This window comes from Megalops cyprinoides, chromosome 15 (assembly GCF_013368585.1).
Source record: "Megalops cyprinoides isolate fMegCyp1 chromosome 15, fMegCyp1.pri, whole genome shotgun sequence".
Lineage (NCBI taxonomy): Eukaryota > Metazoa > Chordata > Actinopteri > Elopiformes > Megalopidae > Megalops > Megalops cyprinoides.
The window spans coordinates 32,449,331-32,465,357 of record NC_050597.1 but is presented as its reverse complement, the minus strand read 5'-3'; positions in this window follow the sequence as shown (position 1 = coordinate 32,465,357).

Below are 16,027 nucleotides of genomic sequence, written 5' to 3'. Positions count from 1 at the left end.
TGTGGCTGCATGTCTGGTTTTCAACCAATCAAAAAGGGCTCACGTTGCACCTCTCTTGGTCTCGCTCCACTGGCTCCCTGTCGCAACCCGCATCATGTTCAAGGCCTTGATGCTTGCAAACATGACAACCAACAAGACTGCACCTACCTACCTGTGTAGGTAGCCTATGTTCCATCCTGACCCCTAAGCTCTGTCACTGAACAGGGTCTGGTAGTCCCGTTGCATTGCGGCACAAAATCACTATCTAGAACTTGTCAGCAGTTGTCTCCAGATAGTGGAACTATCCACACTTCATCCGTCATGTCGAGTCCCTCTCTGTCTTCAAGAAACATCTGAAGACACAGCTCTTCCACGCTCACCTGAGCACCTGAAACACTACCCCCTAAAGGAATTTCTCATGTCTCAAAACTCTGTCCTACTGAACTATAATATTTTTAAAAAATGTAAAAATTAGATAATCTTCATTCACAGCATAGTCATGTGTGGCATCATTGCAAAGCTGATTTCATGAACAACCGGTATCATTAGTGTTTTTGGTACAACGGGTGCATAAACAGAGATCTCAGCACACCATTCAAGGGTGAACAGTGGGGCATTGAACTTACCTGATCATTACATACTCCCCAGCACCCAATCTATCATTGTCATAGCACAACATCGTTTCTCCAGGCTCTGGCCTCACTATTTCCTTGTTGATTTTGGGTGTTTCTTTGATGTTTTGTATATAAGGGAAAAACGGGAATAGTTTGGGGAGATTCGTTACTACAACATCCTGTACATGTGTATAATTGTCTCATCAATTCTATGTTGGTACATAATGGTGTTTGGATTTTCCATGTTCACTGTCCAATTACATTTTTGGTCATAAACTCAGCATTCCTTGTTAATCTTAACTACTGCAGTTCTGTAGTGACTCTGCTACATACTACTACTGTCACAAAATACATAATTGCATTATTTGTAGGCCAAGCACAGGCCAAAGACATGTCCACACAGTGCCCTACAGAATTATTGGCACCCTTATTTAATATGAGTGAAAAAGGCTGATGAAAATTCCCCTTACTGTTTATCAAATGTTGTCTTTACTCAGCAAATAAAGAAAATATATAAATTCCATATGAGCCCATTACCACAAGAAAAAAAGTCATAGGTGATCACAAAATAAATTTTATTCTGAAAAACGTGTGTCGTAATTGTTGGCACCCCCTCATTTAGTATTTTGTGCAACCCCGTTTTGCCAACAGAACAGCACTGAGTCTTCTCTTGTAATGTTTTATAAGACTTGAAGACGCAGAAGAAGGGATTTTCGACCATTCCTCAATGCAGAATCTCTCCAGATCTTCCAGATCTTACAGAGTCCTGGGTCTTTTCTTGTGCACTCTCTTCTTAAGCTCAACCCACAGGTTTTGGATTTAGGTCAGGGGACTGGGATGGCCATGGCAAAAGCTCGATTTTGTGTTCATTTAACCATTTTTGAGTGGATTTTGATGTGTTCTTTGGATTGTTGTCCTGCTGGAAGATCCAACCGCAACCAAGTTTTAGCTACTTGGCAGAGGCAGCCAGATTTTGATTTAAAATCACCTGGTACTTCCTGGAATCCATAATGCCATGTATGCGAACAATACTGCCAGGACCTTGGAGGAGAAACAGCCCCACAGCATCACAGATCCTCCACCATATTTAATGCTTGGTATTAGGTGCTTTTCTCTGTAGCCATATTTCTGTGCCAAACCCACCTTGAGCGTTTGGAGTCAAAGAGCTCAATTTTTGTTTAGTCTCACCACAGTACCCTGTCCCAGTTAAAGTTCCAGTGGCATCTGACAAACTCCAAGTGCTTTTGCTTGTGGCAAAAAGATAGGAAGGGCTTCTTTCTGGCATACATTCCAAACAGTTTGTTGGCATGGAGGTGACTTGGAGACATGGTGACCCAAGATGCTCCCAAACTCTAACTCTGAAACTGGTCTTTTTTACTTCTCTGGCCATCCTTCACACCGTGGCTGCTGACTAAATAGCCTTGCATCTTCATCCAGGCTGGTTCATGATAGTTTTTAACTTCTTAAACTTCTTTATGATTGCCCTAACTGTTGATATGGGCATTTAAAGTCAAGCAGCTATTTTCTTGTATCCATTCCCTGATTTGTGCAAGTCAACACACTTTTTCCTTATTGCAATGGAATTGCAATTGCAGTTGAATCTTTCCCATGGTGATGGATGACTAAGGGATTTAGGCCCTGTGTCGCCTCAATTTTATACCCCAGTGAAACGGAAATCATTGATGACTGCTTAAAATTTCCTAAACACTTAGGCCAACTTAAAATTAGCTAAATATGCACGGGATCATACTTCATTTACATTTCCTTAATTCAAATTTCTTGGGGTGCCAATTGTGGCATATGTGAGTTTGTTTTAAAATTTTATTTTTCACTAATGGCTGCTTTATTCTCAGACCAAACTTACCTCAAATAAAGGTAAGATTTTTTTTCTATTTTCCATATAATATTAAGATAATAACTGATAAAGTGAATTTTTTATAAGCCTTTTCAATCATCTTTAGCAAGGGTGCCAATAATTCTGGAGGGCACTGTACATGAGATAAGAGGCTATAGTCCCTCATCTGCATGCTGTAACATCTTATAATAACTATTAAACTACTATTGGACTCAGAAATATTAAAAGCTGAATAATGCTAAATTCATCCTGCTTGCGAATCAACAACAGTAAGACTACATGTTATCCTTCACAGCTTGGGCACTTCTGCCATTGATGCCTGAGCGGAACCCTACACTTGGCAATAAAACAAGATAATTGTACATGGTTCCATTACCAAAGTTGCCAAACTTCTCCATCTCCACTCCTCAGCCCCGCTCCCAACTGAAACACCACCCCAGTGGAACTATGGTATATCATTGTAAAGTCAGGCTTGCATTACTCAATATGAGTTACAGTGAATTATATTAAATGAGTCAATTTAATTCCTTTCAATTCCTATTTATCTAATATATAAAAATACAATTCCCAACTTAATATTCACCTACAACTGCCTTAACTCCCTTCCCTTAATTCCCTCAATTCAAGCCCATAGGCAATTCCCACAAAGACTTAAAGTGCATTACTTTTACAAAACTGGAGCAGTCAGTTAAAAGTTATAGTCCAGACATGTAGCTAGACTGTATACATTAAATTGCTGTGAACATCATATCCTCAGCATCAACCGAAGGCACACTTTTTGTATGCTTCCATAGTTTATCTCTGTTGAAGCTTGTGACGGAGTGCCATCACTACGGTTGAGTATGAGCTCTGATTGCCATACCAACAAGCCTGGCTCTTTGGCGTCGCAGTCAAAGTGGCATGGTTGATACCCCGTAGACCCAGGTTCGAGGCTGGGTGGGGTGACTGCTCTCGCCCTTCGCTACAAATGGTGTAAGAAGTGGGATGGCTTGCCGCGAGGCCGTCGGAGGCATGCCCGGTGTGTGAGCCGTATGAGGGACCCCCAGGTTAGGTTGACCCTGGTGTGAAGGACCCCAGAGATGGGTGAAGCACGGTGTGAGGGACCCCAGAGATGGGTGAAGCACTAGAGAGTGGGGCACCCTGGGATGGGAGAAGTATAGCAGGGGAATACGTGAGGGACGCCATGGTGTGTGAAGCCCATGGGCACACTTCCCGAAGTGCCGTCACCATGGTTGAGTCTGACTGCCATACCAACGAGCCTGGCTCTTTGGCGTCGCAGTCAAAGTGGCATGGTTGGTACCCCATAGCCACCTCTACCTGTAGATGTTGCCACAGTTAACACTGGAGAGCTGCAGAGGGAGGATGTGACATTGTCACCTTTGTTTAAAGATGTTTCAGAGTCAGCCAATGATGTCCTCAAGGAAGAGAGATAAGTGCTTAAGGGGGACGTACTTTATCACAGGCAGGGGGAGACAGAGCGGCTAGCGCTACCTAAGTCCTTGAGGCATACAGTTCTGGAGGTAGGCCACTCAGTTCCTTGGGTGGGACATTTAGCAGCACAGAAAACCTATGCGCACATTGCTGCTAGATTTTACTGGCCCAGTATGTACCCTGATGTTATGAGGTACTGTAAGACATGCTCAGAGTGTCAGTTAACATCAGACAGATGCCCTTCTCCTGCCCAGTTGCAATCCTTGCCCCTGATAGAAACCCCTTTTGAAAGGATAGCAATGGACATTGTGGGTCCTTTACAAAGGAGCAAGACCGGCAATAAATACATTCTAGTTATTTGTGACTATGCTACCCGCCACCCAGAAGCATTCCCCCTGAGACAGATTAAGGCCAAACACATTGCTGTAGCACTGATACAGTTGTTCTCCCGGGTAGGTATACTAAAGGAGATTTTAACAGATCAGGGCACCAACTTCCTGTCCAACCATCTCAGACAGGTCTATCAGTTCAAAGGTATTAAGGCTATTAAGACCACTCCTTACCATCCTCAAACTGATGGGCTTGTTGAACGCTTTACCCGCACCCTCAAGTCCATGCTGCAGAAGTTTGTCAATGAGATGGGGACTGATTGGAATGTTTGGCTGCCATACCTCCTCTTTGCGTACCGAGAAGTGCCACAAGCATCGACCAGGTTCTCGCCATTTGAACTCCTCTACGGTCACCAGGTTAGGGGACCCCTGGATGTCCTGAAAGAGACCTGGGAGGGAGGAAAAACAGAGAGCCAGAGTGCTGTGGCGTACATCCTACAGATGCGGGAGAGACTGGAGAAGATGACGGCCCTGGCACAGGAGAGCATGAAGGAGGCCAAGAAGAAGCAGAAAACCTGGTACGACAAGAAGGCAAGAACCCGTACCTTCTCTCTGGGTCAAGATGTTCTGCTTCTGCTCCCTAGCAGTGAGAATAAGCTGCTAGCCAAGTGGCAAGGCCCATACAAAGTGGTGCAGAAAATGGGGCCTGTGACTTACAAGATTGCCACGCCAGATCGCCAAAAGCCATACCAGACGTTCCACGTCAACCTACTGAGGGAATGGAGGTCCCGTCCTGGATTAGTGAGCCAGCAGCTGTTTGTGCAAGCCGTTGAGGAAGAGGAAGAGACACCAGAACAGTACTTCCCAACCGACAGCAGAGCTCACTCAGTTGACCTCACTCACCTGTCAACTCACCAGCAACAACATCTGAGGGCAGAACTGGGGGCAGGTGTCATTCAAGAAAGACCTGGTCACACCCATTTGTGCCAGCACAGCATTCAGCTTAAGGAGGACACACCGGTGAGGCAAAGGTGGTACCGCATCCCAGAGATGCTGATGTCAAACCTCAAGAAGGAGGTGAACCTGATGCTGGAGTTGGGAGTCATTGAGCCCTCTTCCAGTGAGTGGTGCAGTCCGGTGGTGTTGGTGCCGAAGAAGGACGGGAGCATCCGCTTCTGTGTAGACTTCCGCCACATCAACGCCATCTCAAGGTTTGACCCATACCCAATGCCACGCAGGTAAAACGTGAAAAGCCAGGTACATCAGCACCCTTGATTTGAGCAAGGGGTACTGGCAAGTCCCGTTGGCACCAGGGTCCAAAGAGTACACTGCCTTTCGTACTCCATTTGGGCTGTTCCAGTTCACAGTGATGCCGTTTGGGTTGCATGGAGCACCAGCCACGTTCCAGCGGCTTGTGGATCAAGTGCTGCGGGGGAAAGAGGAATTTGCTGCTGCATACTTGGATGACATTGTCATTTATAGCAAGTCATGGAAAGAACATCTATCCCATGTGTGGCAGGTGCTGACCAAGCTCCAGGAGGCTGGCTTGACAGTTGACCCCCAGAAGTGTAATCTGGCCCGCACAGAGACTGAGTACCTGGGCTATGTGCTGGGTAATGGACAGATCCGACCACAGGTGGGAAAGGTCGAGGCAATCCTTGCCTGCCCTACACCAGCAACAAAGAGGCAGGTGAAGTCCTTCCTTAGCCTTGTGGGCTGGTATCGGAGGTTTATTCCAAACTTCTTGGACCGTGCAGCTCCACTGACAGAGCTGACCAAGAAGGCTGGGGGCAATAAGGTGAAATGGACTCGTGACTGTGAAAGAGCCTTTCAGGACCTGAAGAACTGTATGTGCCACGAGCCCTTGTTGCAGAGCCCAGGCTTTGACAAACCATTTACAGTCCAGACTGACGCCTCAGGGGTTGGTCTCGAGGCTGTACTTTTGCAGGGAGAGCCAGGAGCCTACCAGCCAATCACATACATTAGCCGCAAGCTCTTTCCTAGGGAGACACGGTATTCGACAGTAGAGAAGGAGTGTTTGGCGATTAAGTGGTCCCTGGACTCCTTGATATACTATTTGATGGGCCGGGAGTACTGCAGTGGGGCAAAGAATAAAACTGCAGACTTTCTTTCTCACCTCCCCGAGTGCGAGCAACCAGAGGGGGTGGGAAATGTGATGGAGAAAGAATTCTCTGCACAAATGGCGCATCCGCCTCGATATGAGGAAGCGGGGGAGTGCGACAATACATGTGTTTTGTGCAATGTTTAAATAATACATGGACTCGGTTTAAATAGCATCGGTTTATTTCTTCAGCTAGCGAGATGTGTTCAGTCCTGCAAGAGGAAAGAAGACTGTTACAACTATGTATGGGATTGCTACAGCCATATATGTTTGGATTGTTTGTTGTTTGGATTTGCTAAAACTTTAAGGTAGCGAACACAAGCATTTGTTTCGGGTGCACACGAAAACAAGCGATCGGGTTTGCTAATTTAACAGACAGCAATTATGATTGTTACTTTAAAACAAATGTGATAATTGCAATTAAGTTTGAAATGACTCACCTGTGGGTTAGAGCTGCTACCGGAAACAGGCAAAAGGAGTGCGTATATGGATCATGGGAATTATATAGTATTATGGGTAGCGTAGTTCCCATATGTTTAAATGTGGAAGGGGGAGACTGTGCTGCCAATGTAAATTTTATTCAGTAATCTGTTTATTGGGAACAAAACATGTGGGTTTGTCAATGGAACGTGTGTATTTCATTGTGGGATGAATTGTTGTTATAACTTCGTCACTTTATTCCTGTAAATTGATTTTAATATTTTGACCCAAGTAATGGGTTAGTCCAAGGCAGGGCTCAGGCTATTTAAGCACCCAAGTTCTGTCATTTGGGGGAGAAAGCTGTAGGAGAGTATAAACTCTGTGAGCCAGTGAAAGGAGGAGGCACCTGGAAATGGTGTCAGAGGTGGGATGGCTTGCCGTGAGGCCATCGGAGGCGTGCCCGGGGTGTGAGCTGTACGAGGGACCCCCAGTTTCGGTTGACCCCAGTGTGTGAGGGACCCCAGAGATGGGTGAAGCACAGTGTGGTGTGAGGGACCCCAGAGATGGGAGAAGTACGGCAGGAGAATGTGTGAGGGACGCCATGGTGCGTGAAGCGCATGGGTGCGCTTCCCGAAGGGGAGGGCAGTGTGACGGAGTGCCGTCACTACGGTTGAGTATGTGCTCTGACTGCCATATCAACGAGCCTGGCTCTTTAGCGTCGCGGTCAAAGTGGCATGGTTGGTACCCCGTAGACCCGGATTCGAGGTCGGGTGGGGTGACTGCTCTCACCTTTCGCTACAAAGCTACATAGTGTTCCTTCATCCCATTCTAACCTCTACATTTTCTCTCTCTCTCTCCTTTCATAACCACTTCAGTCTTTCCTCCTCTCTTGCTCTGTCTCTTTCCTTTTCTACCACTGTTGTCTTGCTTTCTGTTTCTAGTTCATACATACTGAGAAATCAAGGTACAGGAATGGACCTAAAAGGGTACAAATGCTTAGTCGCTCCAGCTGTACCCTATCAGGGTACGAGCACTGTACCTTTGAACATTGGTACATTTTTGTACCTTCTTGTCTGTATCTCTAAAAGAACATTTCTGCACCCCTAGTGACAAAAATGTACCTTTATGTCCTTGTAAAAAAATGTACCCATTGGAAAGGTACAGAATTGGTACCTAATGAGGTACAGCTGGAGCAACATGCCATTTTGTACCTTTATGAGGCAAAAACATACCCTTAAATTCAGAGACAAAAACATTTACAATTATTCACCAAAATGTATTTAAAGAACAATTAGTTTACATCTTTTAACAGAATCAACATTTTACATGTAAACCAATCCCTTTTCAGTGCATTTCAATCAATGTATTATTCTACTAGAACTGATTTGTCCTTAAGTTCCAGCACATGACAAAAAGCAGTGCTTTTCAACATAAGGCTGAAGCATAAGGCCTAAGTAGCCATTCACTTATCACTGAGTGCAACAAAACTCCATTTCACAACTTGGTTTCACACATAAAACATGTAACAAAGTTGAGTAGAAAGTACACTTACAAAATGCAAATTCATAACTCTCACGCAGGGTTAGATTCAATCATTCATTCAGTGTTTTAACACTTAAACTGGAAGCATCAGGCTTTGTGAGCTGTTCATTAACCAGTTTTAAATGCAAAACACAAGCAGTGCATGTTTCACAAATTTAAACATAAAACGTAACAAAATTCTGAGTATAAAGTACAGAACATTAACAAAATTCAGCTTTATAACTCACATACAGAATATTAATTCTGTATAAAACACAACATTAACAAAATTCAAATTAACATGTGGGATGCATTTCAATTCCTTCAGAGCTTAAACATAAAACTGAAAGCATCAGGCCCAATGAGCCAGTCATTAATCAGTTTTAAATGCAAAACACTCAAGTAGTTTAACACATCCAGCTATCCGGACACCTTCTGCAGACTTGTTTTCATATTTACAGTTGTCCCTCTTTACACCTACCATTAATAGCCATACCTGTCAATCTATATTTTGCACTTTTAAGTTTAAACCACATATCTGGCAACAATCTGGACAGGAGACTTGTGTTAATGGCAGGTGTAAAGGTGGGCAAAAATTCTCTCTAGTAATACTTGCACAACACTAAGCATTCCATTCATCTACCCTTGCCAAAACCTTGCAAGCATTTACACAAAATGTCTCAATCCAACATACAAATTATCATCAACTGTATATGTGTCAAGTGATGTGTGGTCCAACTCCAGGTTTGAGCAAAATCCAGTCACTGTCTACTTTTACAAGATATGCATGAAAATGCGAGTCAAAGGACAATGGAAGCAAAATTTTACTGCAAAGCACCCACATGGTATCAATGTTAAGACTGTATTTGATCTGCCCAAACACAGGTATTTTTTCAACATGTAAAAGGTCTAATGTCAACACATCTCTAACAGCATACTTGATGTTATCTACAGTCATTTCAGAGACACATTGAATTGCTCTGCCCTCTAATTCTATATCTCTGAAGTTGCCACTTACTTTTAGAGCAGTCTGAAGATCAATAGGTAGAGACAATAATGGTGTGCTGACACTTCTACCAGGCACCTTTTCAAAATCACCCAAGATATTGATAGGTGAAAATTCCCAACATTGTTTGAGCTGGTGACGATTACTCAGTGTCACTGTTATGTTCATAAAATTTCGACAGTTATTAGTCAGATTCTTAAAATATCTTCCTGGAATTTGTGATTAATTGTGAATGAGTTGCCATACAGTAGGTGCCATACAGTAACTATCTTCATGGAATTTGTGATTGTGAATGAGTTGCCATACAGTAGGTGCCATACAGTAACAACAAATTTGACCCGAGTGAAAACACATGTGGAAGCCACCAATCATATGAGCTGACAGATTGTCAGCTGAAAAAGTTGCTAAAGCAGCATAAACTTTGTGCTCCATTCCACAGACACTTATAATGAAGCCTTCAGTCAAAAGCTGTTTTAGGTCATCTATCATTGGTTTTAATATGACGTCCATACCACATTGTTTCACATGTGAATATTGAACCAGTAGACCATCTCTATAGTCCGTCAGAAGCTCTTCATCTTTGATCTTGTTATTTTCAGATAGTATTTGATCCCAGACATCTTCATGAGAACAGTATTTCTTTAAAACTTCAAAGATGGGAACATGGGAATAGGATCCTATTTTGCACCCTGAAGAGCCTCTCAGTGTGTAGTGCACAGGTTCTGTATAGTCCATCTTGGCCTTACAGTGTTCTTTAATCACGTGTGGAGAACGAACCACCTCATAAGCTTTATCAAAGAAAACAGATGAGTGCAAAACGTGCTGAAGTTCAGGGCACTTTGAAATATCAAAACCACTTTTTTCAAGATGATAAGAAATAAACAAATCATAGTTTTCTTTGAAAAAAACAAAAGAGAAATTTGACATCATCAGTAATGTCTTGTTGGACTGACAAATGTAGAAGGTTTTTCTCTCTGCATTTAAGAATGAATCCAAACAGATTATCTCTGAAATCCTCTAATAGTTTATCTAAATTTGGCTTAATTGTTTGAGGATCAGAAGCACCAGGATCAGGCTCAGAATTTTGCTGATCCAGGTACAAGCTGTGTTGGTGTACTGTGGACTCTTCACTGGGACAGGCATTTTTATTATCAGAAGGCCTAAATACAAAGCATCTGTGCTTCCTCTACAGTGTTTTCTAAAAGAATGGAATGGGGGAAAAAGTTGACAATCACCTACACCACAGGTGATACTAAAATTTGGTTCATGTGCATGAACAAGTCCAATATGTTGGATTAACTTCACTAGAGTACATGTCTAGTGAAGTTAAAGATGAGATTTTTGAGTTGGTGTATTAGCTACATGGCCCAGACAATACATTAGCTGCATACAGTGGAGTACTGCAAAAGCAATATGCATGCTAGGCATGCAAACTTCACATTATGTGATGCATTTCATGTTCTTCTATATACTGATAAAGCATAAATTGTTTTCTAAAACCATTGTTTTTTTTAATCAGGATTTTTAAACAGGTGGGCTTAAAGGGAGCATACAGGAGCATAAAAAGCATGCTACATGAGAAGATTTGAAATGAGAATTAACTATTTACTTTTGTATGTAAACCAAAATTAGTTCATATGCTGTTTTAGTCTAAGTATTAGTTAAATTTGAAAACAATAAAACAATATTTTATAGTTAATCACAGGGTGAGCTTATTTGGAATATTTTTTTGGAAAAATATATTAGCAATTAAGTGAAAAGTCCGGCATGGGCTTAATCGGTACATGATGACCCATTTAAGTTCATACCAGACTTTTCACATAATTTGTAATATATTTTTATTTACATTTCTAAAAATTCTAAAAATGAATCAACAAAGCTTCAAATGAGAGATTATTTTCTCAGTTTATCCATATTTTTTCTGTATAAACCAGCAAATTTATATTGAAAATTCCCTGCAAACAGATAGGTTGGCTTTACGGGTACACTTACCCTATATTTTTCATACTTCACTCATTAAAAGAACAAGCAAACGATGTCTAAAAATGTTATCTATAGGAGACAGTTAATTCCTGAATCCAAGCAGTCTTTTTCTGTGCATGTATTTACATGAGGTCAGTATTGTAGGACAATCTAGATGCCTACCTCTCCCATAGTGATGTAGTGTTTGATCTTTTCTCTGAAGATGGATGGCAAGAGGATAAGCCCGGACCTTAAATTGATTCCTGCAATGCAGAAAAATATCCTACTTTCATGATCACATACATTGTCAAGTGTGCAATGTGGTAATTACAGCAGATCTATTGTCAGGTTCATTAGCAAGGTGACTTTCACTACCTGGCAGATCTTTAGCCAGGGCATCCTGTCTTGCGTCGGTGTACTGTTTTGCTAGGGGAGATTTTCCCTCGACAAGTTTCAGTACATTTGGCAAAACACCAGCGAAGCCCTCCCTGAAGCGATGACAGAAGCTGCTTGTTGAAGGATGGATTCGGTCAACCTCATCAAAAAACTGTAGCACATACATGAAGACATTATTATTAACATTCAGTATATCACTGAAAGCAATTGTAGCTTATAAAATGCTGTTAAGCCTCAATACTGTGGCCTTTACAGATTATATTACCTCAACTTTTAGAATTTTTTATTTTACTTGTTTTCAGTGACAGCAATTGACATGCCTTCAATTTCACAATATCCAAAATTATTATATAGACTGATAATGCTCCCCTGTAACATTCAGGTGTTTTCACTGTACTTACTCCGTCAGGCATCCTTAAGTATGGGTAATTGTTGAGTACATCCTCCACGGGCATCCCTTTCATGATTTCAGGAGAACGTTCGTGCCATGCGGTCTTTAACAGTCGACAGTGTGTTCCGATACTCACTTTGTAACACATTCACATGGGCCTCAACAGATGTTGAATCCTCCCCAACACAAATTTCCTTTGGTAAAAGGACAGAGACAGATAATGCTCAGATAGTGACAGATAATGACAGAGACAGATACATGCTAAAAGTCTGCACACTCATTGTACACTAAGGTGCTTTGGATAAAAATATCCACTGAACTGCATAGATGGAAGTGGAGTATATGCAAAAAAGATTTAAATGTCTACAATATCTGCCTCTGTCTTGCACTAAGTGAAAAAGTAAAAGTGATTAAAACACATTTGACTATTTGGCATAGTAAGGATTAAGTAACAATACCTTGTGCAAATAGTATACAGATAAATCAATGATTTAAAAACAAAACAAAAAAAATGCAACTTACATAGCCATTCCCCTCCATATCTCTCAGGAAAGGGTATTTCACAATCAGTGCCTTGGCAACTTGAATATACTCTGCATTGGTTGGATACCTAGCTCAAAGGCAGAAACAAACTCTAAATCAACCTCTTGGTTTTGTCTAAAGATCATTTCACAACCTATGAAGTAGTAAAGTTGTAGTTGCAGAGGTGGTAATGACAGTTATACTTACAGGGTGTATTCTGCCATCATTTCATACAGCACTCTGATTATTTTGTTGCGTAGTTTTGGCACTTTGTGACATGGTTCTTTGGCATCAAGCCTCATCTGGACATCTTTGGGAAAGGTTGGAATGACAATCACAACGGGTAGTCTCTTGCGAGCTGTCTCACCACTGCAATGCAACAAGATTACATCAGTGTTTCCCAATTATGGGCTATTGAACAGCAGACAGCCACAATGCTGTATATGCAAGTCTGTGACAAACTACAAACTGAACCAAATTTTACAAAGATTGAGAAAACACCCTGCAATAGAAATTCTTTAGCCACGCAACCCTTGCTCAGGCCTGTTCTCCCTGCTCACATGGAAACTTAGAGCTTGGCAATACTGACAAAATCAAATCTCTTTCTCTCTTCTTAAATACCAAAAACTTCTAGCCTTGACACGGCTCTTCAAGCTCACTTTCCTGTTCGCATTTGGATGGACAGCTCCAGAGATGACCAATGAAACTATAATCAGGGACGTGCACAGGGGGGTTGCTCAGGTTGCCCGGGCAACTGCCCATATGCCCTCCTCGACTGACGTTGCCCTTCCGAGGGAAAAAATAATAATAATAATAATAAATTTCTTCAGGTCAGAGCAACTGCCCCTCAAAATTCCTGTGCACGTCCCTGACTATGACGGTTAGGTCTTATTACCTCGCTTTCTTTTTCCACAATAATCAGGGGCCTTCTTTCAGGCTTGGATTTGAATTTGAATTTATTTGGGTTAAACAATAAAACATACATGATAAAAACACATACATGTGTATTTGAACCCAGAGGATGGCACAATGAAGTATTAATTAAAACATTTCCATTGCGGAAAACAAACAAAACATTTTGAATGAGGTTGAAAAAACCCTTGGCGATAATGTGACAGTATTTTGGGATGACTACTCTATTAGTGCTTACAGAAGGTATTTACACACAAGAAATTTTTTTTAAAGAATCATTAGTACTGTGGATATGATGAGCAAACAGGTAGAGCCATTCAATATTCTTTTCACTCAGGTACAACTGTCTAAGTTGAGAAAATTTCAACATTTTACTGTAATGCAGCCTGTAAGACCAGGAAAAGCCAAGATTTAAGCTTTAAAAAAATAATCCCAGACAATATCTAGTTTCATTTTACAATGTCTCACTATACACTATTTTAAAAAAGCAAAACCAGAACCACACACCATGCAAATGAGCAGACAACCACTATCATAAAAACATTAATATTGATTCATTTTTATGTTGTTAAACACATTAACCCCTTGAAGTCCCATTTTCCCTTAAATTCCCCCTTGGGTAGCTTCAAAGTTAGAAAAACATAACATGTGTTTCCATATTGTAGGACAGTGTCACATCCATATTGTGTATCTGCTGGTTGCAGCGCTTCATTGAAGCTACATCACACTTATAATGAGTGAAATATTCAAAGCCAAGATGCCATTGTTTTATGACTGCAGCATTACATCAAATAGAAAATATCTAGAAGTCTTGTGCATCATTTTATACACATTTCCCTCAGCAGGACATATTTGGGATCTCTACTAGAATTTACAATAAAGTTCTGTGGATTTTAAAAAAGCTCAGCTACACAGCAATGACTAACCCACCTGTGGGAGCAGCGGGGTTGAAGAAGTTTTAACCAAAACTTAAAGCCTCATGGTGATGCACTTGCCTTGGATCAGTGGAAGGCTGAGGTTGGAGGTCCGCTGTAGACTGATAGTAGACTTCAACTGGTACAGGCTCTAATGTAACAACGGTCTCACCCTCCTTGTATTGGCGCACAAACTGTTGAAATTTTATTTGTTTTTTTTTGAAGGAACCATCAAACAGGTATCCAAACATGGCTTCAGTGAGTCCACGATCCACCATTTCTCCATCCACGTCATTTTCTGAGATGCAACACACACACACGCAAAATTACAGTTATGGGCCAACAAATGTAAAACACAGACGTACCCACTTGCGTGCGACCAAATGTGTGGAAGAGAAGACGAGAACCCTTGGAAAATGACAGTTTAGTTTAACTCTATGAACGCTTGTTAGCTAAACCATGAGCTAAACACAGTGCAGGTGTCTGCCATTTGGAATCCGAAATCCCGGAGTGAAGCTAAAACACACCAAACTAGTTAGCAAGTTAACAACTCACAGACGTTTCACAGCAATTCCGCGTTACATAAAAAACCTACATGTACAGACTACAGAGCCAAAATGTAATTTAAAACTTAGGTTACAGAAATGGTAGCCAGCGACCATGGCAACATCAAGAACAGGCCGTTGGGACGGACGGTCATTTAATGCTACCATCAGAGGATGAGACTACAAAGCATAAAGTAGTTACATCGTGAACCGCTAAAGAAACGTGAATGCTATAACGGCCTAAATCAAGGGTTAAAAATTATAAATAAGCTACTTCAGTGGCGCCTACTACAAGCGGGCTTACCATGAGGACATGCCACAGCAGACTGTGGGGGCAAAATGGGTTGCATACCCAAGTTCGCAGGGGCTCCGTAACTGAGCGCCAATGAATAAAATAAATACAGAAAAACAAGTCTCCATGGAGGAATGCAAAGAATGACAACATAGATCAACAATGATACAGTGAAAATACTTTGTATAAAATAAAATAAAATAAAATAAAATGGGGAGTAATGGTGATGGTAAGTGGAAGCATTTCGCTCTGCTACATTGACAATTACTTGATTAAATGAACATTATACAACAATTAGTTCCGGTAGAGTAAATTGATTGGACAAGGGCATTCCAAAGAGTGCTGATATTGAGTATGACAGCACTGGGACGTTTTACTATTATGCATCACTTCGTTTTACAGATGTTCCAATGCAATCGTTGATTACATCTTACTTATTACAACTTAATTCGCATTTACCGGCAGCGCTAATGTGGATACGTTTCCGTGTTTGATAAAAAAGAACCTAGCTAGCCTGCAGTTGGGTATGATAAACAATAGCTAGCTAGCAAGCCTACCGTATATCTAGCCCATCCATGTATGCTAAAAAGTAGCTTGCTAGCCTGTAGTGGGCTATGATTAAAAGTGGCTTGCTTGCCTACCGTATAGCTAGGCTTTACGCGTATGATAAAAAGTAGCTGGCGAGCCTGCTGTAGGGTCTGAAAGAAAGTAGCTAGCTAGCATTTTCGTGTATGATAAAATGCAGGTAGCTAGCTAGCAAACTAACTAACCTGCAGTCAATAAACTGTGTCGCTTGACAACACATGTAAATATAAT